The sequence below is a fragment of the Pteropus vampyrus genome, unplaced genomic scaffold (genome assembly GCF_000151845.1).
Source record: "Pteropus vampyrus isolate Shadow unplaced genomic scaffold, Pvam_2.0 Scaffold80, whole genome shotgun sequence".
NCBI lineage: Eukaryota > Metazoa > Chordata > Mammalia > Chiroptera > Pteropodidae > Pteropus > Pteropus vampyrus.
In genome coordinates, this window is record NW_011888861.1 from 3,538,020 (window position 1) to 3,563,030 (window position 25,011).

At 37.4% G+C, this 25,011-nt stretch overlaps 1 protein-coding gene across 11 annotated transcripts in view; it reads left to right on the top strand.

The window, feature by feature from the left end:
• ATXN1 (ataxin 1) overlaps positions 1–25,011 on the top strand; it is a 372,466-nt gene that overhangs the window by 4,092 nt on the left and 343,363 nt on the right. For 8 of the 11 annotated variants that reach the window (XR_002781026.1, XM_023532254.1, XM_023532253.1 and 5 more), the window contains exon 2: positions 3,806–3,920. The exons of 2 other annotated variants lie outside the window; for them this stretch is intronic. The gene's annotated coding sequence lies outside the window, so the exon portion shown is untranslated. Of the gene's footprint in view, positions 1–3,069; positions 3,117–3,805; positions 3,921–25,011 lie in introns of all 11 variants that reach the window. One more of the 11 variants, XM_011362862.2, reaches the window with a different exon arrangement.

Sequence of the window (25,011 nt, forward strand, 5' to 3'; positions counted from 1 at the left end):
AATGCACAAATTTATGCTAAAATAAGTATGAAAACTGTACTTTATTGGAAAGTGTACAAGTTAATATTTTTCTCTCTGGATTTCATTTTAAGAGGGTTTGGTAAACAGAAATGAAGAGCCTTTGAATTGTTTTCTACTCGTAGAGAAAGATTCAAGAAAAACTCTTTAGCCATAAGATTTCATGTCAAATGCTTGTAGAGAGCCCTATATTTCAACATACCTTGCTCAGTTGTCTGCAAGTCCTGGGAAAGGCCAGCCCTAAGAGATTATTAAAATAATAGTGAACACATTTCTGTGACTCTTGTTTTTGTTGTCATACAGAGTTTAAGGACTCACATTCCTTTTGTATAATGTGCCTTTATTTTTTTTCCATTCTGAAATGTCAAGTGGATTTTACTTTGGCACTTACCTTCAATGACAGTTTCTGATGACTAACAAATTGTGACACTGGCTCATTTTGTTTCCTATTAGAAGTTAGTCAATAAACATTTTACTAAAACCCTGAAATTTAGAAAATGTAGGCGTGAATGTTAATTATTTAAACTATTGCTGTCTGAAAGTAACACATAGTTTAGACTCTGAAGAGCTTAAATACTTGCATATGTAAAGGGATAGGGCAGTCAGACAAAACATCATTTTTTCGGGGGGAGAGTGTTTAATTTCTATTGCTTTATGTTTTCAGAGTAACGATAATTTGATTGGCTTTTGTGAGAGATTTAGATATATGCAATTTAACTGCTTCAAAGAACAGATTTAGTTCTGGTCACACTTGCAAAGTTGTCAAAGTAGGCCCTCATTTTGTTAAAAGCATTGAAAATAATGTCATAGAAATCCCAGTAGAGAGAATAATTTCTGTTTCAGGACTTTACAACAGGACTGCCTGCCCTGTTTTTAAGAATGAAGTTTGTAGCCATCAATTATGCTGTTCAAATTTTAGTTTCTTTTAATTCAGTTTAATAAAATACTCATTCAAAAAGTCTTTAAGAGATGATATAATAATGAGTATACCGAGTGCTAATTTTAGAGACTATTTTTAAATGTTGGCTGAAAGAGTTGTAACTGGATCAAGTTTTAAGAAAATATAAATCCTTAAAATTTATAATTCTTATAAACTGAACTTTTCAGGCTAATGTATGATAAATATTTGCGCTATATATTACCATCACAAGTGTACTAAAACATGTTTAGAACTTTACAGACAAAAAAAAACAAGAAGCATTATATTTTCTTTGACATATTTGATGTTAGCAGAAATGTTTCATTGATTTTTCTATAACTTTTAATGCATCCCATTTGTGGAGTAACGAAAATACAATGATAATTGCCACAACGTAAGCAAAAATTAGATGCTACCTGAAAATTACTTTTCAGAAAATTCATTGTAGTGTAATCAGAATTTGAGACTTAAGGAAGCAGAAGTTTTCCTGATTATGATGTTTCGATTCAGGCTAAGAGGAACTCTTTTTTCTACTTGCGTGCTCTTTAATGTGACGTTTTGAGGGAGTCATTTAGCAGAAGTTTTTAATGATAATCTCCTAGCTGCTAACCTAGAAGAGTTTATGCTTCTAACATTCAAAGAAAGAAATATATTTTTTTGTCACTACGTGTGGCAAATTTTCTTTTAATGCACCCTTAGCTTTAGCTTACTCTCCTCAAAGTATTTATATCCCCTGTATTTATATTCTTTATTGACTAGCACATCAGTATTATTTAGGCCATTTTTCTTAGTAATCTTTCACTCTTAATAGTATTATGTTTTATTGCTCTTCTGTGCTTTTTAAATATTACATATTTTATTTTTAGTGTATATATTGTATAAAACAGTCTATAGGTTATTTTCTTATATATTGCTTGCATTTTTTCCAGCAAATTCACTCTGCCTTGTTTCTTTCCTCTGATGGAAAACAGCAAGTTATGTTAACTCTCTTAATTACTCTGGTGTAGCAACACAAATACTTTTGAAATAAGAAGGCATAGCAATGCGAGAGTAAATTAATATTTTACAGCATTTGCATCATGTTTGACTGTTCTCTGCACTTCAGAATAGCAGGAGACTGTAATTTGGACTCTATAAAACCTTATCTGCCAGGTGATATGTAAATAGGATCGTGTGCACACACATCGATATACAGGCAAACACCCTTTCAACTGTTAGCTCATAAAGCAGGTGCTGTCTGCATGCAAATCCACGGTAGCTGCACCTTGTTTGAAAATGATTATTCAGTATTTTGATGCTTCATTTGATATTACTAGATAAAAATCAAGATCCTCCTCTTAAAACAAATACTGGGTAAGAGTAAATAGAATTTTGTGAGCTTCTGTTTAACTTGGCTACTATTTAAATTTGTAACTCAACAAGCTTTTTAGCAGAGGGATAGTGTCTTCAAAGACATTATCATCTAGAACAGCTTACCTTTTTTCTTTGTACTCAGAGATTCCACATGGGAAACTCAAAGACTAGAAAACCAACTTCTTTTGATTATCAGTCGCAGACTGCAATAGATGTTTAAATAAATGCTTGGTGAATGGATTAGTTAGAAGTAAGAATACGTTGGCTACTATTCATTACTTTGAAAAGTGTTGGAAAGCAATTGAAATGATTTTCCTTTCCAGCTGGGTTGTGCTCTTAAAAATAGTGAGTGTGTATGGATGAAAATAATCATGACTACTGAGATGTGTTGCCATGTACCCAAGGATAATTGGCTCACTTAACCTGTTTACAGATTATTCACATTGGAGATCATATTCATAGCTCCAGAATAGTTTCTTTCTGACACCCAATATAATCCTGGGCCTGTTCCTTCCTACTGTTACCTGGCATGGGCTTAGGACGTCCAAACTAAATTTAAAATCAGCCTAAACAAATATGCAGATCAGCTCCAGTAATCAAAGACTGAAAATCAGTCCAGTGATGACTAGTTCGAGGATATTTTGTAATAACTATGCTACTGATTCTACTTAATGTGGACAATTGGAAATTGCCAGCATTTAAAAAATATGATTTTAATAGACGGGGCTGAAACTATGTTAGCAGATCAAGTCCTCAACTTCTTCCATTTCTATGCATAGGTCTTTACCTCACAAAAACTACAAGCACCAAGGTCCCTGATGGAAAGGTATATGGAAGATTCATTCATTCTCTCATTCATCCATTCACAATTCACTCATTCGTCATACAGTGGATAATTTTCACTTTACCATGTGTAAAGCATTGTGGCAAAATTAAAACGATGTATATATACATTCAGTAATTAAATAATTTAAAGTTTAGTGGAAAGTTTAGTGAATATGTGTATTCTTTAAATTTTTTCCTGCAATTTGATATTTTTTTCTATCTCATTAGTCTGGTATGCTAATAACTGTGCTCTTTCATGATCGTCCCTCAAGTTGCATGTTGATAGTAATGTATGCCAACTTAAAATTAGACTTTGGCTCAATTACTATTCAGTCCATGCCCATTTTCACCTGATATTCCTGTGATACCAGCATGTGTTGATCAGATGATTTGTTAGAATCATTAGAGAGAAGAATGACAGTTGCTGGCTCAAATCAGGAGACCAACCTCTTAATTTGATTGAAGGGATGACCGTTTTGTGTGTTGGCCTCCCTCCGAGCCCTGTTGAGTAAAACCAGACCTGCATTTTGAGCTGGCTAGTATCTGTAATTCTCATGGAACAAAAAGCAAAATATGATGTTCTTAAAGTTAAGATTTGTGTATAGACATTTTAAGTGGAATTATTTTTTAAAGCACTTTGTTCTGTTTTTCATTTTGATTTCCTCTCTTGCACTCCCTGGACCATTGCAGGAGCATCGTGAAGCAAGTCATCAGGGTGGTCCATTCAAACTGCAGATTTGTTTGTCATCCTTGTACAGCAGTCTTTTCCTCTACGGCCACTACAGGGAAGTGCATCACCTATCAGGTGAGAGTTTTGCGATGTTCTCTAGTTCCCATATGAGGATAAAGTCTGACCTGGAAAAAGCACCTACTAGCCATGCTTTAGCACTTCGTGGACTTTTTAATGTCATTGTCTTTGCAAACTGTATTGTGTGGGAAATTGAGAAATTGACAAGAGGTTTTTATAAAACTTGCATTGAAGTATCTCTTTTTGGTTTAATTTATTTGGTTGATGGAGTCAACATTTGACTTTGCGATGCTTGAGCCGGGCCATTTTAATTGTCACCTTTACTTAATGAGATGAAATGTTTTGCTATGAGTTATCTTAAGTCACAGTTTTCATGTTTTAGGTTTTTGTTGTAGAATGACACATGTGTAGGGAGACAGAGGCCTGTTTGTTCAGTGGCAACCAGTATTTGTTGACTCTTGAATTTCTCTGTGTCTGTTTGGATTTTACAACTTCCTGATTTCCTCATGTACAGTAAATGTTTCTGGTCTGGAGAGTCATGCAGACACGGGTGTAAGCAGGGTTGATGACTCATGGTTCTCTGTTGAAAAGAGAACAAGAGGATATTGCCCGAATCAAGTCAGGAGAGATGGAAGTTAGACAGAAGTTGGAGCAGTAAGGGGTTGGGAACACTGGTGTACGCAACCATGTGAAATAGATCGCCTCTTTCTGTTTGCCTTGGGAGCAGTCCTGCTGGAAGCTGTAGAATTAGACTAGTTTAGAGGTTTCCTGAGACTGACTGGGCAACAGAATCACCTGGAGAGCTTAAAAAAATGGAATCTGGGACTCCACCCTAGACCTTCAATCGAAATGAACCCTAATGGTCTCTTGGAATCATCTTGATGCTCTGTAGTTTTGGGAACTGCTGGATTGGGTGGTCTCCAGACGGCTCTTCTTGTGTCATGTTCTATTTCCTTATTTGGTGAGACACGAAGTCTACTTTCTACTAAACCTCACATGCAAAAGTCTGGATTTTCAACTAATTTGTTAAGAGGTGGATATATGCTTTACCAAAATGTTCATTTTGAAAATGATTCACCAGATTTCTTTAAATAAAGAGCTCCCTCTTTATACTTAAGATCCAGTTTTTAAGTTACTTAAAAATTCTGTGGCATCTGAGAAAAGAGCTTGGGGCTCAGGGACCAGCCTGAGTTCACATCTAGTAGAGCTGCCACTGTGACCTTAGACCATCCTGTAACCTTTGAATTTCTCATTTTCTTTGTGTAGAAAATGGAGATAATATTAGAAATTTCTCTTAGGGCTGCTGTGAGAATGAAATGAAATTATATACATATACTGCATAGGACAGTGCCTGGCGTATGGTTTGTGATCCACGAACATAAACTATCATTGTGATCAAGTAACTTATTCCTTGATAGGGTTATTTTAATGTTGTTTCTTGATGGTTGCTTCTGGACCATACAGGACTTGAAAAAGTAAATATACCTGTATCTTGGTCTTTGTAGGCATTTGTAGTTCTTCAAAGCAAATGAGGCTTTTGTTTATTTTTCTGATTTTGTTAGTCCAGCTCTCTTACTGTGAGAGGATGCATATGTATTGTTTTCATATTGTTGTAAGATGAACTGATGAGTTGTATGCATAGAGGAAGTTATTTTTGATTTGAGTAAAAACAAACCAAAAGAAAAACCTGAGTGACTGAAGTAATATGCCCCAGAAAGGATACTCAGAGAAGTCCCATTTAGGGACGGGGAGAGAAGGGTACGGAGGAGGGAGAAAGTTATCATAAACATTACATCCTTGTGAAATATGGAACTGGGCTGTGTTAGGGAGGTGTTCTTTGAAAGGAAATAGGATAACCCTGGAGTTATATGCAAAGGTAAGCCTCTTAAGGTCTACAGGTATCAGCTGAATGGAAAGTGGTGTGATGCCTTACTGCTACGTTATCCTTAGCGATGTTACCCATTTTAACAGTTACATGCTAGGCAGAAAATCCTCACATTTAAGTTTTTACGGAAGTACTTCCATTGCATATGTGGTTAATACATTTACAATTTTTTTTAAACCTGTGGGTGTTTATTAGAGAGTTTTACTGTGAAAATATAGGCATCAGAAAATCATATCTTTTGGTCAGTATGTGCAAGCTTATTGAGACAAGATTGAGGCTTTTATCATATATTGTGTCTTATGAATACTCGTACTCATAATACTTGACAAAGTAGTGCAGAGTCACCTTGAATTTTAAGCAGCTGACATTTTCTGTGATTGCATTTAAAGGAAGCTTATAACCATTATTTAAACATTTTGCATAAATAATGGCCTCATTACAGTCCTCACAATTGATGGCTAAACGTGGGCAGGGAAATAGTATCATTCATGTTGTACTCTGTTATATTCATTACAGGTTTTTTTTTTTTTTTTTTTTTTTTTTTAAGAAATTAAAACCTAGGTTACAATTATTTCTGGTTCTAGTTATTTTCTGGGTAATGATATAGCTATAGCAAAGTTATGACCTAACTCGTTCACAGTCGCTCTCTGTGTAAAGAAATGTCACAGTCACTCTATGTAAATTCATTTATTCCCTGTGTACTTTTGAAACTACTACATAGTGCTGTGGGCATGAAAGTAAGAGCTACCAGAAAGAGGTTATACTGTATTCCTCGTGGTCAGGTAGGGGAAAGAAGAAATGCTCTGAAATAACTAAAGCAAAGCGGAATGGGGTGGGTTGTACTTACCAGGGTACATTCTAACAGAGAAGCAATTCAGAAGAATGATGCTGAGTAGGATGATGAGGAGAGACTGAGGAGGAGGGATCATTTGAGTTCAATTCTGAAGGCTGGTTAGCATTTCTGTGGGAAGAGATGGATAGAGCAGGAGGAAGACCATTGAAGTGGCCTGGATATAAAAAGCAAGTGCAGAGTGTGTAACTGACAAGGCCATTTTGGCAGAGGCACAGGTGCTGGAGGACACCTGAGTTGCTGGAGTCTGGCTGACAGTAGAGACTGTGGGAATAAAATTGCTGAGAGGTCAGGTCTGGAGATAAATTTGGAGGAGTCATTGGCATAAGAGTGATCTTCGAAATTCAGCTTTGGATTCTTATGCTTGGCAGAAATTATGACGGGCAGGAGGGGATGATTGTTATTTCGGGGATGGCATCAGTTGGCATAAAATATGTAGGGAGAAGGTAAGAGGCAGCGGAGAGGAGCTGGGATGTGGCACAGCCTTTATATGCTTCCTCTTTAAGACTTTAGGTGGAGGAAGGGTGGGTGGAGAAGTGGGGATGATGCCTGGGTGGGTAGTGGGAGTCTGCCCTAGAAGCTCAGGCACCTTGGAAACTCAGCTCAATGAAATCGTGTCAAAACCTTTATTCCTTTAAGACCTTTTAAAAAATAGGAGCGTGAGCTAATTTTAGCTAAACCTAATATGTGTGTATATGAAAATGAATGCTACTTTTGAAATTAAGCGCATGCAGTATCTCTTTTCATTGAAACAAACGACCTCTCTATTTTCCGCTAAAGTTTTATTAAGATTTTCAGTCAAGCCCTGTACATGTTAACAACAATTCTAGCATTTCCTTTGATCTTTTCCACCTTTGATTTATTCATCTTGGGTGATATGCGTAAATCACATTGTGCCATCCACTTGACCCTGGAGCAATTGTTCATTTTTGTGACAATTCATTTACAGTACTTTGATAAATCACATTAATATGAGTGTGTTTTATAACTTTAGAGGCTTTTCTGGTGGCTTTTATGTGAACTTTTAAAAATTTAACACACGTATACACATGCATACACTAGGCTCAGCTTTCTGAACCATTCGGCTTCCCATTTATACTTTATAGAAAATAAAGAAATCTAGAATTAGTGAGCATTGTCTGGAGGGAAAGATCCTAAGACTACATGGTTCAGAATGAAGGTTAAGTCTGGAAATTATCTCTTTATGTTGCTGTTAGTGGGCAGTCTGTTTTAATATAATGAGAGGAAATTTGAGGACAATTTAAGTTTTTTATTTTGACTTGCATTGTTTAGATGGGCTATCCGTAGTCTCCCAAATAGCTATAAATGAGTCAGTGACTTACCTATCTTTCATAAAAGACAAGAAAGTTAGAATAGGAATGAGAGAGATGGAGACAACAACTCCGGGGCAGATCATCCTGTCTGCAAATATTTAATAAGCATCTAATGTGTGAGAGGCGTTATGCCAGGTAGACCCTATAGGAAATTTAGAGTTGATCAGTAGATCACACTTACTGTATATTAACTCATTTAATCCTCATCGTGGTCCTTTGAGGTAGCCACTGTTGTTATCTCCATTTCACAGACAAGGAAACCGAGGCACAGAGAGAATGAGTAACTTTCCCAAGCTTGACCAGCTCTTAAGTAGTAAAATCATGCTTTGATCCCAGCCTATACTCTTAATTGCCAATATGCATTTAAGCCTGAGCCTTGCCCATAAGAAGCTTACAGTTGAGTCCAGAAGGCAAGGTGTAATATTTATAAAGAATTATAGTGTTTAAAGAACCATAACAAAGTGCATCATACTCTCAGAGGTTAGGATCAGAGAGCGACTCAGAGGCAATGAGCCTCCCTTTTTGATGCCAGCCTTTCTGTTCAGAGTCATACAGGCTGTCTTTGTGGTGTTTTCTCCCTTTCTTTCACTCCTCCTCATACCTTCCCAAGATTCCTATGTATTTTCAATAATTATTAATTGAAGAAAATGATGACAGTGGCAGTATGCTTATCTGTGTTTGGGCTCCAAATGTTGTTTGGCATCAGGAGTCCCAGTGAGATGTTGAACTTTTGACTCTTCAAAGAGCTCCACTGGGTCATTGCTCAGCTTGCAAGATTTGGCAGATAGGAACTATTTATCTCTCCAGTTTGATAGGCGGTGGGGTGGTGCTGAATGCAAGCTCTAAGAACAAAACGTGCAGCGAAAGGAGGTCACGCTTTAGTCACGTGGCCATCAGAAAGCTCAAGTCGGCTATACCCTCCAGTCCCTGCCCCTCCCAGTCTCTCATTTTCTCTCCTTCACTGGACCGGTGAGTGAATCTTAACCAACTCATGTCAGAAGGATAGAAAGGAAAGATCACTTTGCTCTTAGCCAGTTTAGGGAAGGACAATTTGTCTTTCTCATGTTGAATGAAAATTACCAAGGATTAAAAAAAAAAAAATCTTCCGAGGCAACATCTCTTGCTCTATACACACACAGAACAGAAGACTTGGGATTCTCCCCATGCCCTAGCCTGGCAGCCCCAGCCTCCATCCCAGCTGTAATCATATGTGATGCATTTTTATTTACAGATTAGGAGGCTCTGACTGTGGCATATGACTAACCGGGAAGCTCCTCCCTACAACAGTTGTATGTCATCTGCTTCAGAGAACTAATTGCTTGGCAATTCCCCTTTGGTAATTCCCTCTTTATTTTCTGATGAGTTACTTAACAGTGATGGGCTTGTTGAGCAGAGCGTTGAGTTTAATGTGTGCTCCAGAAACTCCTGTAGGCCTGGGGGATATGGTTTTCGAATTCTGTGTAGCTTTACCGAAGGAACACTGAAACCATTATGTGACCTGTTAATATTTCACTCAATACTAGGTTAAACACTGAGCAGTGTGCCGCTTTCCAAAAGAAATCAAAACCAGGCTTCTTTTTAAAATATGCTCCTGTGCATTTGAAAATTATTAAAAAAGAATTTAATATTTATAGAATGTTTAATGCTAATTTAAAAATATGATTTAGAATGGAGTGGTTTTCCAGTACACTGCAGAGTGAGTGTGGTACACTGGAAAGTTGTTGGACTGGTAATTTGGAAACTGAGTTTCTGTTTCCTGCTCTGCTGCATGGTGACGTGGGTCACTCACTCTACCTTGCTGGGCCTCAGTTTCCCCACCTACAAAGAAAAAAAGTAGTTGAAACAAATAATCTCCCAGGCCCCTTCTATCTAACATAGTACAGTTGCATGAATAGATTTGATTGTAATTCTTCCTCTTGGCTCCCCCAAGACCTTTGCTCTGTCAAACATCATTTGCTGTTGTTTGACTTTGTTAGGTTTTGTATTTAATTAGAATTTACATTTTAGCTATTATTGTGTCATTATTTATAGAGTAAGTCATAAGTGGTGCCTAAAATCATTTATCGCTCCATCTATATTACTTTCATACCTTAATCCTTCCTCTGCTCCTTTTTATTGTTCTTTCTGCCATGCCCCATACAACATCCATTTCTGGAATGCATGTGTTATAACTGGAAAGAATCTTGCAGCTTATTGAGGAGTAATTTTTTGCAAGGAGGGTGCAGAAGCTCTGCCCTTCTTTGCAGTAGTTTCAAGGGTGATATTCTGCTTTTAATACTCAAGTAGAAATCCTTTTGATGTCATTTGGTTTTCCTGAATGAAGGTACAGGTTTGAGTCTCGAGATAATTCCCTTTTTTTTCCTGCCTCAACTTTTGCAGTTAGTGTGTGCAGCATTACCTTGTCTTATTGGTTAATTTATAAGCAGTCCATACTATTTCTTGATTTATTGCAATTTGAATAATCTCTTCAGGCTGTTGGTGTAAATAGAAGTGGTAACATTTAAGAGTGTTTTGTTTTGATTCATAAAGGCTTTTCTGGTGGCTTTTATGTGAACTTTTAAAAATTTAACACACGTATACACATACATACACTAGGCTCAGCTTTCTGAACCATTTGGCTTCCCATTTATACTTTATAGAAAATAAAGAAATCTAGAATTAGTGAGCATTGTCTGGAGGGAAAGATCCTAAGACTACATGGTTCAGAATGAAGGTTAAGTCTGGAAATTATCTCTTTATGTTGCTGTTAGTGGGCAGTCTGTTTTAATATAATGAGAGGAAATTTGAGGACAATTTAAGTTTTTTATTTTGACTTGCATTGTTTAGATGGGCTATCCGTAGTCTCCCAAATAGCTATAAATGAGTCAGTGACTTACCTATCTTTCATAAAAGACAAGAAAGTTAGAATAGGAATGAGAGAGATGGAGACAACAACTCCGGGGCAGATCATCCTGTCTGCAAATATTTAATAAGCATCTAATGTGTGAGAGGCGTTATGCCAGGTAGACCCTATAGGAAATTTAGAGTTGATCAGTAGATCACACTTACTTTATATTAACTCATTTAATCCTCATCGTGGTCCTTTGAGGTAGCCACTGTTGTTATCTACATTTCACAGACAAGGAAACCGAGGCACAGAGAGAATGAGTAACTTTCCCAAGCTTGACCAGCTCTTAAGTAGTAAAATCATGCTTTGATCCCAGCCTATACTCTTAATTGCCAATATGCATTTAAGCCTGAGCCTTGCCCATAAGAAGCTTACAGTTGAGTCCAGAAGGCAAGGTGTAATATTTATAAAGAATTATAGTGTTTAAAGAACCATAACAAAGTGCATCATACTCTCAGAGGTTAGGATCAGAGAGCGACTCAGAGGCAATGAGCCTCCCTTTTTGATGCCAGCCTTTCTGTTCAGAGTCATACAGGCTGTCTTTGTGGTGTTTTTCTCCCTTTCTTTCACTCCTCCTCATACCTTCCCAAGATTCCTATGTATTTTCAATAATTATTAATTGAAGAAAATGATGACAGTGGCAGTATGCTTATCTGTGTTTGGGCTCCAAATGTTGTTTGGCATCAGGAGTCCCAGTGAGATGTTGAACTTTTGACTCTTCAAAGAGCTCCACTGGGTCATTGCTCAGCTTGCAAGATTTGGCAGATAGGAACTATTTATCTCTCCAGTTTGATAGGCGGTGGGGTGGTGCTGAATGCAAGCTCTAAGAACAAAACGTGCAGCGAAAGGAGGTCACGCTTTAGTCACGTGGCCATCAGAAAGCTCAAGTCGGCTATACCCTCCAGTCCCTGCCCCTCCCAGTCTCTCATTTTCTCTCCTTCACTGGACCGGTGAGTGAATCTTAACCAACTCATGTCAGAAGGATAGAAAGGAAAGATCACTTTGCTCTTAGCCAGTTTAGGGAAGGACAATTTGTCTTTCTCATGTTGAATGAAAATTACCAAGGATTAAAAAAAAAAAAATCTTCCGAGGCAACATCTCTTGCTCTATACACACACAGAACAGAAGACTTGGGATTCTCCCCATGCCCTAGCCTGGCAGCCCCAGCCTCCATCCCAGCTGTAATCATATGTGATGCATTTTTATTTACAGATTAGGAGGCTCTGACTGTGGCATATGACTAACCGGGAAGCTCCTCCCTACAACAGTTGTATGTCATCTGCTTCAGAGAACTAATTGCTTGGCAATTCCCCTTTGGTAATTCCCTCTTTATTTTCTGATGAGTTACTTAACAGTGATGGGCTTGTTGAGCAGAGCGTTGAGTTTAATGTGTGCTCCAGAAACTCCTGTAGGCCTGGGGGATATGGTTTTCGAATTCTGTGTAGCTTTACCGAAGGAACACTGAAACCATTATGTGACCTGTTAATATTTCACTCAATACTAGGTTAAACACTGAGCAGTGTGCCGCTTTCCAAAAGAAATCAAAACCAGGCTTCTTTTTAAAATATGCTCCTGTGCATTTGAAAATTATTAAAAAAGAATTTAATATTTATAGAATGTTTAATGCTAATTTAAAAATATGATTTAGAATGGAGTGGTTTTCCAGTACACTGCAGAGTGAGTGTGGTACACTGGAAAGTTGTTGGACTGGTAATTTGGAAACTGAGTTTCTGTTTCCTGCTCTGCTGCATGGTGACGTGGGTCACTCACTCTACCTTGCTGGGCCTCAGTTTCCCCACCTACAAAGAAAAAAAGTAGTTGAAACAAATAATCTCCCAGGCCCCTTCTATCTAACATAGTACAGTTGCATGAATAGATTTGATTGTAATTCTTCCTCTTGGCTCCCCCAAGACCTTTGCTCTGTCAAACATCATTTGCTGTTGTTTGACTTTGTTAGGTTTTGTATTTAATTAGAATTTACATTTTAGCTATTATTGTGTCATTATTTATAGAGTAAGTCATAAGTGGTGCCTAAAATCATTTATCGCTCCATCTATATTACTTTCATACCTTAATCCTTCCTCTGCTCCTTTTTATTGTTCTTTCTGCCATGCCCCATACAACATCCATTTCTGGAATGCATGTGTTATAACTGGAAAGAATCTTGCAGCTTATTGAGGAGTAATTTTTTGCAAGGAGGGTGCAGAAGCTCTGCCCTTCTTTGCAGTAGTTTCAAGGGTGATATTCTGCTTTTAATACTCAAGTAGAAATCCTTTTGATGTCATTTGGTTTTCCTGAATGAAGGTACAGGTTTGAGTCTCGAGATAATTCCCTTTTTTTTCCTGCCTCAACTTTTGCAGTTAGTGTGTGCAGCATTACCTTGTCTTATTGGTTAATTTATAAGCAGTCCATACTATTTCTTGATTTATTGCAATTTGAATAATCTCTTCAGGCTGTTGGTGTAAATAGAAGTGGTAACATTTAAGAGTGTTTTGTTTTGATTCATAAGCAGAGAGGAAAAGAAGAGACAGTATTCATAATGGTTAATATAAGGAGATTGAGGTTTGAATTCTGGCTCTGTTCTTGAGTTGTGACCCAGGCCACATTTCTTAAATCTGTGATCCTGAATTTCCTCCTCTGTAAAATGGGGATGATGGCATGTATTCTACCAGATTGTTGGAAGGATGAATTGAGCATGTACTATATATATTATACATGGTAGGATCTCAATACATAATTTTTTAAAAAAGAAAGTACAGCAGGGGAAGACATAGTACTTAAGAGCCGGTGAGGGGGTGAGGGGGGTGGGGGAGGTGGGGAGGGGAAGAACAAAGGAAAGAGCTGTATCTATAGGGGATATTCTGGGTACAAGGAGTACCTGAGAGCCCCTCTTGGGTACCCTTTGAATCAAATCGACCTTTGAAACTTGGGAAGGCCTAAATACCCTCCACTGATCTGGCCATGATGTTCTGCCCACAGGCTGATCTGCTCCACAGAAGAGGGTGTTCACTACTCCATGATTGATAGAAATATTACATTTTAAACATCTGTTGCCTATACATTACAAGAATAAAAGAAAAGCTTTTAAAAACAAAAGTTCCCTTTGTTTCTACCATTTTAGTCCATAAATCGTGTTCACTTTTATATGTTGTCTTCTAGTTCTTGACAATTTAACATATACCTTTTTTCTCTTTTGCCTTTTCCATTTAGCAAACACATTCTCATTTGCAACCTAGGCTTTACAATTATCATTTGCAAGGATTATTCTTAATTTAAGTTTTGTATTATTTTCGGACATTTGAGTTGTTTCTAGTTGTGTGTTTACTATTATAAAGCTGTGGTGAATATCTTTGTACACTTGAGTACTAACTTAGGATACAGTCACATCAGAAGGCTGTTAGAGTACTATAGGGAGGCTTGATCCAAATTGCTTTCTAGAAGGCCGGTACCGATTTACATTGTTACTGATGACATATGAATGTGTCTTACTACAACCTGATCGATGGTGGGACTTACTATTTTTTGGCTAATCGAATAGGCTTCTTGGTTTTAAAATTTACATTTCTTTGATCCTTCTCAGAGGTAGAACTTTTCTATATATGTTTATTTACTAATTTTCTCTTTCACAATTAGCAAATGGGGGTCTCAATTTCTCATCTGTGTTAATGAATTCTTTATGTGTTCTAGATATCCTTTTTGAAAAGTTGTATTTGCTTCAGCTGTTTCCCTAGTCTGATTTTGTCTTATTTGATGATCTGTTTCTCTTTCCTTCTGTGACTGTACCCAGGAAGACGTGAGATTACCGCAGCTCACATTCTGTGCCAGGCCAGCCAGCAGCTAGCTTGGCTTTGCTGGGAACAGTCCTCATTCTCATCTGCCCACCGCTCCCCTTGGGAACTGCTCCCTGTCGAAACCCTAGTACTTTCTATTGTCAGGGGCTCCCCTTACCTCTTCCCCGCCCATCTGCTCTCCACGCCTCTCCTTAACCTTTACCCACCCTGGGCTAGTTTCCTAGCTGTCGAGTCTCCCCTACCCACTTTTGGGGTTCTCTGCTCTGTGTTGCTCTTGTTTTGTATGAATGAGTGAGATTGAGGTTCACTTCCTTCACGTATGTTCTCTGGCCTTAAGCACTCTTGTGACCCGCTGTCCAACTCAGGTGAATGTTTCCGGTGAGATCGTTACCCCAAGGAGATCATTTTATCTGGAAGAGAGTAGTTCTGGACCCCTGAGCAGGGTTGGTTCAGCTGAGGTAAAGCACCACATGGAGGGGGGCACCATTCAAAGGGGAGAAGGGAACCCTGAAGTTCTCTGTATAACCTCTCTGGTGAAGGATGAGACCGATGGGGTGGGAGGGCAGTTCGACCATGGTATCTGTGCCCCTCAGAGTGAGATGGCCTGTTGGCCATTTACTTCCTCTCTCTTGCATATGAGTTTGTCTAGAAGTTGCCTCGTTGGTGGTAGGTGAGAATACCTTTGCCAGGTAGAGGGTGTTCATTTGTGTTCATTGATGTGAGGGACTATATGCTCCTGAAAGAAGTTTTGACAAGTATGGAAAAGGGAGCTTGACATTAGAAACTGAGGCCTGGGCCCAGTGTCTTCAGCAGCATCCTGTGGGAAAGTGCCCCAAGGCACTTTTCTACCTCACTCTGTTCTGGCAAGTTCCAGGTAGGGCCAGAAAAGACTCTGGATGAATTTTGTTTTGATTACTCTTCCTCTTTCCAAGGCTCCATCCATTTCCAGTTCACTTCTGGAACTACCTTTGTCACCGCAGCCTAGACCACTGAAAAATAGGACCCTGACTTATAGCTTTTTTGGGGAGACAGCCTTTATATAAGGTGCTGGGAAAAGAGTGTTTCCCTCTGGCCACTGCCTCTGGTGCCTGAACTGACACCATTCATAAGATTAGCAGTTTTTTTTTTCTTTCATAAGTCATCATAGGCCCATAAGGCAAATTTATTTATCTTATTGATAGGAGAAAAGATGATCTGGTTATTTATTTTAAAATCTCCTTCTGTAAAACCTTGCAGTCTATTGAGTTTGAGGGAAATATAGTGATAATATCTGAGCCCAAATTTTGGTGTTTTATTTTGGCTTTCCTATTCTATTGAAGCGTCTGTAATCCTTTGTACCTTTCTCGACTCTTCAGAGGAACAAATCGTCTTTTATTTCATCTCACTTTTATCTAATGAACAGTACTATTTTAACAATCTGTGTAAACAGATGCAAAAGGAGGGAAGAGTACTTTTATTTTTTCCTCTCAGCAAGCTTTAGATCCATTTCAGTCATCCTAGAGATTAGAATAGGCCAATGTGCGTAAGAAGCAATGTTAAAATGAAGAAAAATGTTTTAGAATATGACCCTGAATCATGGATCTTGCCAGTAATGTATGAGTCTTCTCCAAACAAAACTCTGGAAGTCATAGTTCAAATCATCCTTAAGTCCTGGAGAGAGCATGGTTAATATATAGAAATGAATAAACACTAACTGTTCTGTGTGGAGAACATTCGATGACTAATTTCAGAGTTTCTTTCTCTAAATGGTGCACTTTTTACTCTTTACTCTGAAGTCTCAAGAAATGATTTCTTTAAAAAAAAAATAATATTTTTTAACTTTCCCATTTTAAATGTGCAGGGTCTTTAAAGACTTCACTGGGATGAAAGTCCTGTGTTTTTCTGTTTCTCTTGTAGGACTAGTCAAAACTACCCTTTCTCTTGGGGATGTTTTGCAGTCTGTGCCTCTGATTTAGTAAATACAGCCTTAAAAACCACATAGCAGTAGTGGCTAGTGTGTCATGGGTCTACCTCAGCTGATAACAGCACATCACAGAATTCAGAGCGCCATGGATAAAGTGTTTCTCTGGATCGTCATGACTTCTTGGGCAGAAAGTATCCTTCTCATTTTTCAGAACCTACGAGGTTGACTGATTTGGTAGATTCTGGTGGCTTGAACACATGTGGCCTGTGCTTTAACCATGGCTTTCTGACCTGAAGTTCAGCTCCCTTCTCCATCATCTCGTACTGCCAAGATACCCCAGAAATGATGTAGTCGAGTCTCTGAATTTGTAGACTGAAAAGATACCTTTGCTTAATTGATTTGGTATATTAGAGCAATTTTGAGATAGAGCTAGAAAGGTGAAGAGATGCAATAGCGCTACAATATTAATTACCTTTTCAAACTTTTCATTATACATTTAGACATTGGATGTTTTTGTAGTGCCTAAGCCTAAACTTGATGGATAGGTAGAGAGTGTTTTTCCTTTTGCAGCCACTGCACCTTTCAGGTTGAGCTTCTGGAGCTGTATTTCCTTTAATGCACCAGTGTCAGCAAGGTTAAAAACATCAGGGAAGCCAATTGATCTTATATATGGAATCTTGAAATCTGATGCCATCTTCTCTGAGAAGTCTTTTCCTGTGTGGATGGGAAGATTTGACAGTCAGATCATTTCCTTATCTGTGGGTCCCTACTGTCTTGCTGTTGGATGTTACAGGAAGGATGGAGGAAGCTCATCCAGCCACCTGTGAATCTGCTTTATGCTTCCTGGGCTGGAGGGAGCGAGTGCAGGACACTGAGTGGCTTCCATGACAAGTATCTACTGTCCTACGACATCTAGCGATTAATCTTTTAGTAAAAACACTGTTTGTCTCGATGCCAGAAGCAGGTATAATAATTGTTATGAAGACTTTTCTTTACAGAAGTAATTTGGTGGCTGATGATCTTGCTGTTAGTTTCAGAAGTACTTAGAATTTGATTCACTTCTAGACTTTACTGAAGCTACATTTCTATGTGGAAGCCTATTAGTGATACTGCAAATGAGACAAAACCTCATCTCTCTTTTAGACATCCCCCTGCCCCTGTTCCCCAATCTCTTCACAACTTTTTCCTAGGAGTCAAGGCGATTCAGTCTCGCGGGGGAGTTTTGCTTGGTGATGGAGTAGCTAAGAATGTTTCTCTCTAACAGGTCACAGAGAGTGCTGTTGGACATCTCTTCTTGCCCCAAGATCTTCGTTGGAAGTCCACGGGACTTGGTGTCTTTGCCGTTCAAAGTATATATGAACTCGCCGGGAGGCATAATGCGTCACCATTTTATTCTGGGCCACCCTAAAGGATGACTCCCAGCTTCAGAGATCTCCTCTTGGACATCATCCCTGAGAACCAGTGTTTTAGCTTTCACATTGTCTGAAATCTGTTTCTGACTGATTTTGAGCTGGCTCAGGCTTAGTCATTAAATGGCCAAGACAGTGTTGAATGTTCTGCTTGATCAGCTTGCAGTTACACACCTTTTGTCCCTTTCAGAGCAGCAACTCCCTCTTGGGCCCTTGTTGAGTCTTTACACAGATATGCTAGAAAACAGGCACCAATCCATTCTTTCCATCTTGGCGTTTGCCCACAGGCATAGTCCTGGGATGACCTGGAGTAGAGGCAGTGGAGGATAAATTCATCTTGCTCAGACTTGTTCAAGCTAGTTCTCGCCTGTCTCTTGCCACAGATCTAGTTTTTAAATACTCAAGTGATTGCTTTTGGGTAGGAATGTGTGGATTGTTGGATTAGAATAATTTTCTCCTTGGATTTCTAGTGTTTACATAAGTAGTTATAAAAAATGCTCTATCACTGATTTTAAGTAGTGAGCTTATTTTCAAAAGTTGCAGGTGCTTAACGATGGTATGGAATAAAAATGTAAGATTTTTTTTTTTTTTATTACAAGTTGTAATACAACCAAAAGGTGTTTATTAATTTTTGTCAGGAAAGGGTCAAACTGAAAATTTGCAACAAAGACAAACCAGAATAGAACAAGTGCAAACAGAAGCTGACAAATATATGCCCCTTGTTGGGAGTTCAGCCCATGGAATGTTATGTAGGACAAAAGGAATGGAAAAGATATTTCAGTAACATTTTGTTCTCTGTCAAAAACCTTCTGAAATATAAATCTGCTGTGTATTGGAGAATGGATACAGCAATTGATTCAAGCTGAATAGCTTTCATTTAACTAGAAGATCCCACAGAAAGCAGTTCTTGTTTCAAAAACCATATTTTTGCTTTTCTTGACTTAAAGAAAATTGAATTCATGTTTCCATATCTTATAGGATTGTTTTATGGACAAAGACACAGGTCACATCCCATCTCATCACGGTAGCTATTGTGACAGCAAATAGAAATATTTCTAAATGAAATAAAAACATTTCTAAGCCATGGCCTGTGGCCCATAGTGATAATTCTAAATTGGCATTGTGAAACTATTTGCAACTACAAATAATTCAGTCACAGATGTGCTTTAAAAAAAAAAAAAAATTTAATTCTAGTCCCTTGCAAGCATACATAACCATACACATACTTCACCTATTTTCATAGTAGAGAAGGAGGAATACGACTATGTATAATAGTCAACAGATTACCATCTTTCTTCTCCATGATGATTCCCAATTATTTGCTTCCAATTATTGAAATTTCATAAGTGCCCGCAGATATGGATGTGTCCTTCTTAGGGTCTTGTCATGTCAGTCAACCCAGTCAAAAGCTAGTATAACCAGTGTTAGTGGTTTAAGAAGCTGAACTTCACAATTAAGACTCCCCATGCAAAGTGTGTTCTGTTTCTATTGCCCATTTCTGCGCTTCTCAGTGAGAAATTAGGTGCTCGTTTTTTTTTCTTTAATTCCCAGATCATTCTGGCATTGGTCCTGGGGTCATTGCAGAGTTAATTTTTAGCAATAGCTATTACTCCTGAAACATTTTGGCTTTCTGTGGCCTATGGTTCAGTAGAATCTGAGGTTTTCCAGGTATATCAAAGACTTAAACCTAGAACGTCTTAAAATTTTAGGGGTATTGATCAAAAAGAAAACTTCTCTGAGAATAAAGATCTGTTAGGTTTTAGCCCCATTCTTCTTTCAAGGTTTTTAACTGGATGTCTTATATTTATTTATTTTTCCCTCGTGTTTATATTAATGTGCTACTTGGGCTTATTGTTTCTATTTGGAAATAGCTTTTTCTTTGAAATAAAAATACATGGCTCCAAAAAACATAAAACTGTTCCAGCCTGCTCATTCTTACCTTGACTATCTTTTCTTATTGCTAGACCATTGTTTCTCTTTCTACTTCTCTTCTGGGATTTTATCTTGCTCAGCAGTTCTGGTGTGTAATTCTGAATTCTATGGTTTGAGTTTCCTGACAAACTTCTCCTTGCATCTGAGTCCATTTCCTGTGCTTAAAGCTTTGGCATTCCATCACTGATCCTAGTAAAAACTGAGACTTCTAGTGCTAATATTAGTCCTTACAACACTATTAATTTCTTCCTATCCATTTCTTACTCCATTGTTATTTCTCAAAGACAAAAATTTGTCATTAAGAGCTTTATTTTGATGTCATTTGCTAAAGATCACCTGGATTTTTCTGTTTTATTGATACTCTGTACACTTCAAAGTGCAGCAACCATCAACAGGTCTTTGACAAATTAGTTTCCCTACACATGGTTTGCAATATTATGCTAGCTCTTTAAAAAATAATTAAGCTTCTCTTGGTGTTCTTTGCTGTGGGTCAGGGCTTTACTTGCTTTGCCATCCAACACAGAAGTTAATCACAAACGGGTCCTCTGAACCAAATAATTAAAAATAGAGCAAAGTTTCTGAACCAGGCAGTTGGCAAAAAAGTCTGTACTTCCATCTGTGCATGGTTAGGAAAATATTTCGTGATATTTAAATAGCATCGGCTTTGCTCTCTTTTGTGTGAGAGTGTATCTGTCTGACTGCGTGTAATTCATTGCTCTGAAGGTTTGTTTGACTGTTAGCTAATCTTATATTTTAAAAAAGTCACTGGCAAGGAAACAGGAAAGCAAATCCAGGTGTTTTGCGCATACATTCTTTATCAGTTTCTGTGAAGGAGGAATAGTTTTGCTTTTGCTTTTCTCTTTAATGAAAATCTTTCTCTTAGCATGCGCCTCAGAAAATTAAAGAACGTAACATTTTTGACATTGAAATCTTTATGTCTTTTGATTGCCTACGTACAAATAACCTCTGCTCCTGACTTTTAGGATTTGCTCTTAGGCATATGAAATGCTGGTGAATCTCTTTCAATTCAGAATTAGGAGTTTCTGCTCTCTGGAAGGGGTATTTATGCCTGGAATATACATCAAACTCAAAAACACTTTGACATAACTATAGACCTGTGAGTAACTGATTTTGAGAGACATTTAATCCTTCAACGTGGATTTTCCTTTGTTCTTACAAATAATCTGTAGCTCATCAAATATGTTCAGTTTTGGCCAGTTCTGCAGCTATGATATGACTTTAAAAATATATTTTTTTGCTTATAAAGTTTTAATTGCTTTATAATATAAAGATTATTTCCCTATGGTATTTTTCTATTGCAACTATCTCTTTTTATCCCTGGAAAAATCTTATTTTTTTAGGTTGATTTTCTTTTCTCCCAAGAGAGTCATTGTATTAAATAACAACTAATGCTCAATAAATAACACCAAAGGGAGATCAGTAATTATTAAAGGTTAAAAAAAAAAAAAGGAAATTTTATTCCTTTGGCTCTAAAACATACTTATTTCTCACAGTCTCCAGTTTCTTTATGCTTCTAGAAACTTAGCGTTTAGGTATATTTTTAATACTATGAAAATAGAATTAAACACTGAAGTTAAGAGCTGTGGATTGACCTTATTCAAATTAATTGAAATTAAGGAAGAATTAATATCTTTAATACATTTTATTATTATTATAGCACAGAATTCTTGAGTTTAGCTATGGAAATCAAATACAGTCAGTGATAGTCTCATCATGTAAGCTGTTTGTCATTCATGATGCTTAAGAGACCATAGGCATCTTTTTGTCCAACTTGCTCATTTTACATTCAACTAAATTTGTTCACTTCTTATAAACCTACTCTGTGCAAGGCATTATGCTAGGAGGGAACAATAAAGTCGAATAAGTTGTCTATGGCTTCAAACAAATTAGTCGTTGCTTTCCTTTTCAGTATTACTTCGGTGGGCGGCGGAGGGGGGACAGCTTTTAAAAAGATATACATGGACTTAGCTAATTGTTATTCTTTCTCAGTGTAAGGTATTAGGATTTAACATTTTTTGTGAACCCTGAATACACATCAAGGTGAATGGTAGATGTCTTTAAACTTTAAAATTAATGCTGGTTTGATTGTCTCTTACATGAGACAGCTAACATTGTTAATATTAATTAGGCTTCTCTGAATATGCAGGTTCTTCACACTTTTCTTGTGGGACTGTTAAATTTTTTTCTCTCATTCATTTGGGCATCTTCTTGACAGCAGCATGTGGAATTCAGTTAAAAAACAAACAAACCTGCATTTGATTGTTGATATCTTTATTCCATAAATCATTCAGTTAACAAATATTTATTTACTGGATTTATGATCAGAAACACAAGGAACAATGTACACACTCAAGAAAGCTCATTGTACAGAGAACCTATTTTAATAATAACAATAACTGGCTGGCATATCGAGGATTTAGGATGTGTCAGTCACTGTGCTAATCACTTAATCGGCACAGTAAAACTAGATAGGTAGTTATTATCTCTAATTTACAGATAAAGTAACTGGATTAGTTGCTTGCCCAAGGTCACAGAACTAGTAAGTTGTAGGACTGGGATTTAACTCATACCATTTTAACTTCAGACCCTCCTCTCTCAACTGATTATACTTTATTGCTTACCACCCATGCCATTGTGGGACTTGCAAAATTGTTTCCGTAAATATTGAGTATATACAAAAGCACAGTCTAAAAACTAAAGTAAATTATAAAGAATAAAGAATTCAGTGAGCACTCAAGTAACTTTCCACCCAGTTTTAAAAATTACCATGAATTTGATGTCCTCTAAATGGGGCCCTCCCCCATCTTGTCACCATTCTTTCCACCTTAGATGTAACCACTAAAGAAAAATGATGTTTTAAAATATTTTTAACAAAAGTGCGCAGAAATGCACCCCAGCCAGATGATTATTTTGTTTCCCTTCCTTTTTCTCGTCTCTCCTCTGCTTCGTCATCTCTCTTACTTCTTCTCCCTTTTTCTTGCCATTGTGGACCATAAAGAGGAACTGAGACAGAACCTGCATAAAAAGGTTGGGGAGAGCGTTCTCTGCTGCGATGTCAGGCCTAAGTGCCATGAGTGCCATGACCAATGTTGGGAATTCTTGATGAGGTTATGGTTCAGTGCATTCACAACCTCCATCCCCTCCCAATAAAGACTTCTGTGGAGGGACTGTAACAAGCAGACCACCCAAGGGGGTGATTTAATATGACTATACTGACATGGCTCTCAAAAGCTTGTTGGGTCATAATTCACAAGTATTAGTCCTACGGACACGTGGTTCCTTAATAATGTGACTCTTAAGATAGTGATACATTTTTGGTAACCAATGTGAGGGTACTTCATAACACAAAACCACTGCGTGGAACATGTTAAGATAATATAACTTGTCCTTTATTGCTTTAATGCAGTCTTTCAACTAGTAGTAATACCTGGTACAGTATGTAAAAATCAAAATGGGTCTGGCCTGGTAAGAGTAATAGAATTCTTTCATCAGCTGGAAAATATATTCTAACCATTAATTACATTTAAAAAAATAAGCAAGGAGGTTTTTGAGTTTTGTTTGTATATTGTACTCTGTTGCATGAAAATTTTCCCTAGGACCATACAATTCTGTAGGAGGAGGTGGCAATTTAATGCAGTCTTAACTACTACAGATTTAAAACTGTTACTTTTAAGTTATTCCTATGGAATTACAAAAATATGTAATGAATTTTAAAAGATTAAAAAAGAACCACATCTAGCCAGACATAAAAGTGCTGATAAAGACACATGCATATATCTGTATGTAGTCATTTGCTCATACACGCTTACATATGTATTTATTTTATGAACGTTTTTCTAACACTGCATGGGTTTGTATGTGTAATGTAGTATATGCCCTTTCCAGAGCTAGTATTAGGAGAACCTTTTATGAACCAACTGTATAATTTGGAGCGTGATCAAATATAGTGATATTTCCAAAGATCATGATTTTGGCCTGTAGTAATAAGCAGTTTAATAATGAGGTTGAAGTGTAAGTGTGTGTCTGTCGATCTTTATCTTCTATTTCTTATCTTTTTGCTTAGTGAAAAGTCTACATTGAAAGATACCAATGTGCCTATTAATAAGTTTCAAATATGAAAAAAAGAGCTACATATGACACTTTGTTACAGTTTTATACATTGTCTCAAAAACATGCTGTAAAAATATGGAACTAGAAAAATCTTGGCAAATGTAGCCTCAGAGTGTAGCTGATTTAAAAGCTGCATTTGAATCTTCTAAGTACTGTTCTGTGACAGCTATTACTATAGGAATTGGCACCAGCTAAGAAAATTTACATTTTAATACTTTAGAGCAAATAATTGCTTAGGATGCTTTAAATAGCACAGGAAATGTGTAGAGTGTTTACTTGACATTTGTTATATCGAACACTAATACTGAAACAGATTCTTTGACCACAGAGAATGCCAGTGTAGGTGGGGTGGGGGCAGACGGGAGAAAGAGACAGACAAAAAACAGCCAGCACAATTAGATAAAAATTAAATGGCAAATGAGCTTTTTCATGATATAGAGATATCAGGAAAAAAAAAAAAAAAGCTCATTTGTTCGATCAAGTCGTCTTCGAGTGTGGCAGCAGAAAGCAAAGTAAAACAACTCCTTGGCATAGGGTTTCTCCTGGTTTAAGACACTTACTTAGTTTCAAGGCTGCCTTTACCAGGGATCAAAACTTCCCAGACTTGCCATTATTATTTTTTTTTTTTTTAAGGTTCTGAAATCAAGAAGAATGACCTCCCTTTTTATAAAAAGAAAAAAAAAACCCTCTTGTTATTTGTTTAATCTGTACATGCTTGTGAATTATTTTTAAAAAAATTTTTTTTTTTTTAATGACTGCTCTGGTGCCCTCATTTCTCAGTGCAGCTCTGTACTTGTGATGTTTTTTCCTGTGAATGCATCATGCATTCCCTGAGTCTTCTCTACACCCTTTCTTTCCAGGCACTGTACATACAGGTCTTAGAATGGGGTATAGAGCGGTTTAGTGTAGCTCTTAAATGCAGAGCATTTCTTTTGGCACAAAATGCTTACTGTGCATAGTGATTCAGCTGCATTAAATGGGAAAAACATAGGGTATATTTTAGGCTAGTAAACCCTCTTCCATTCC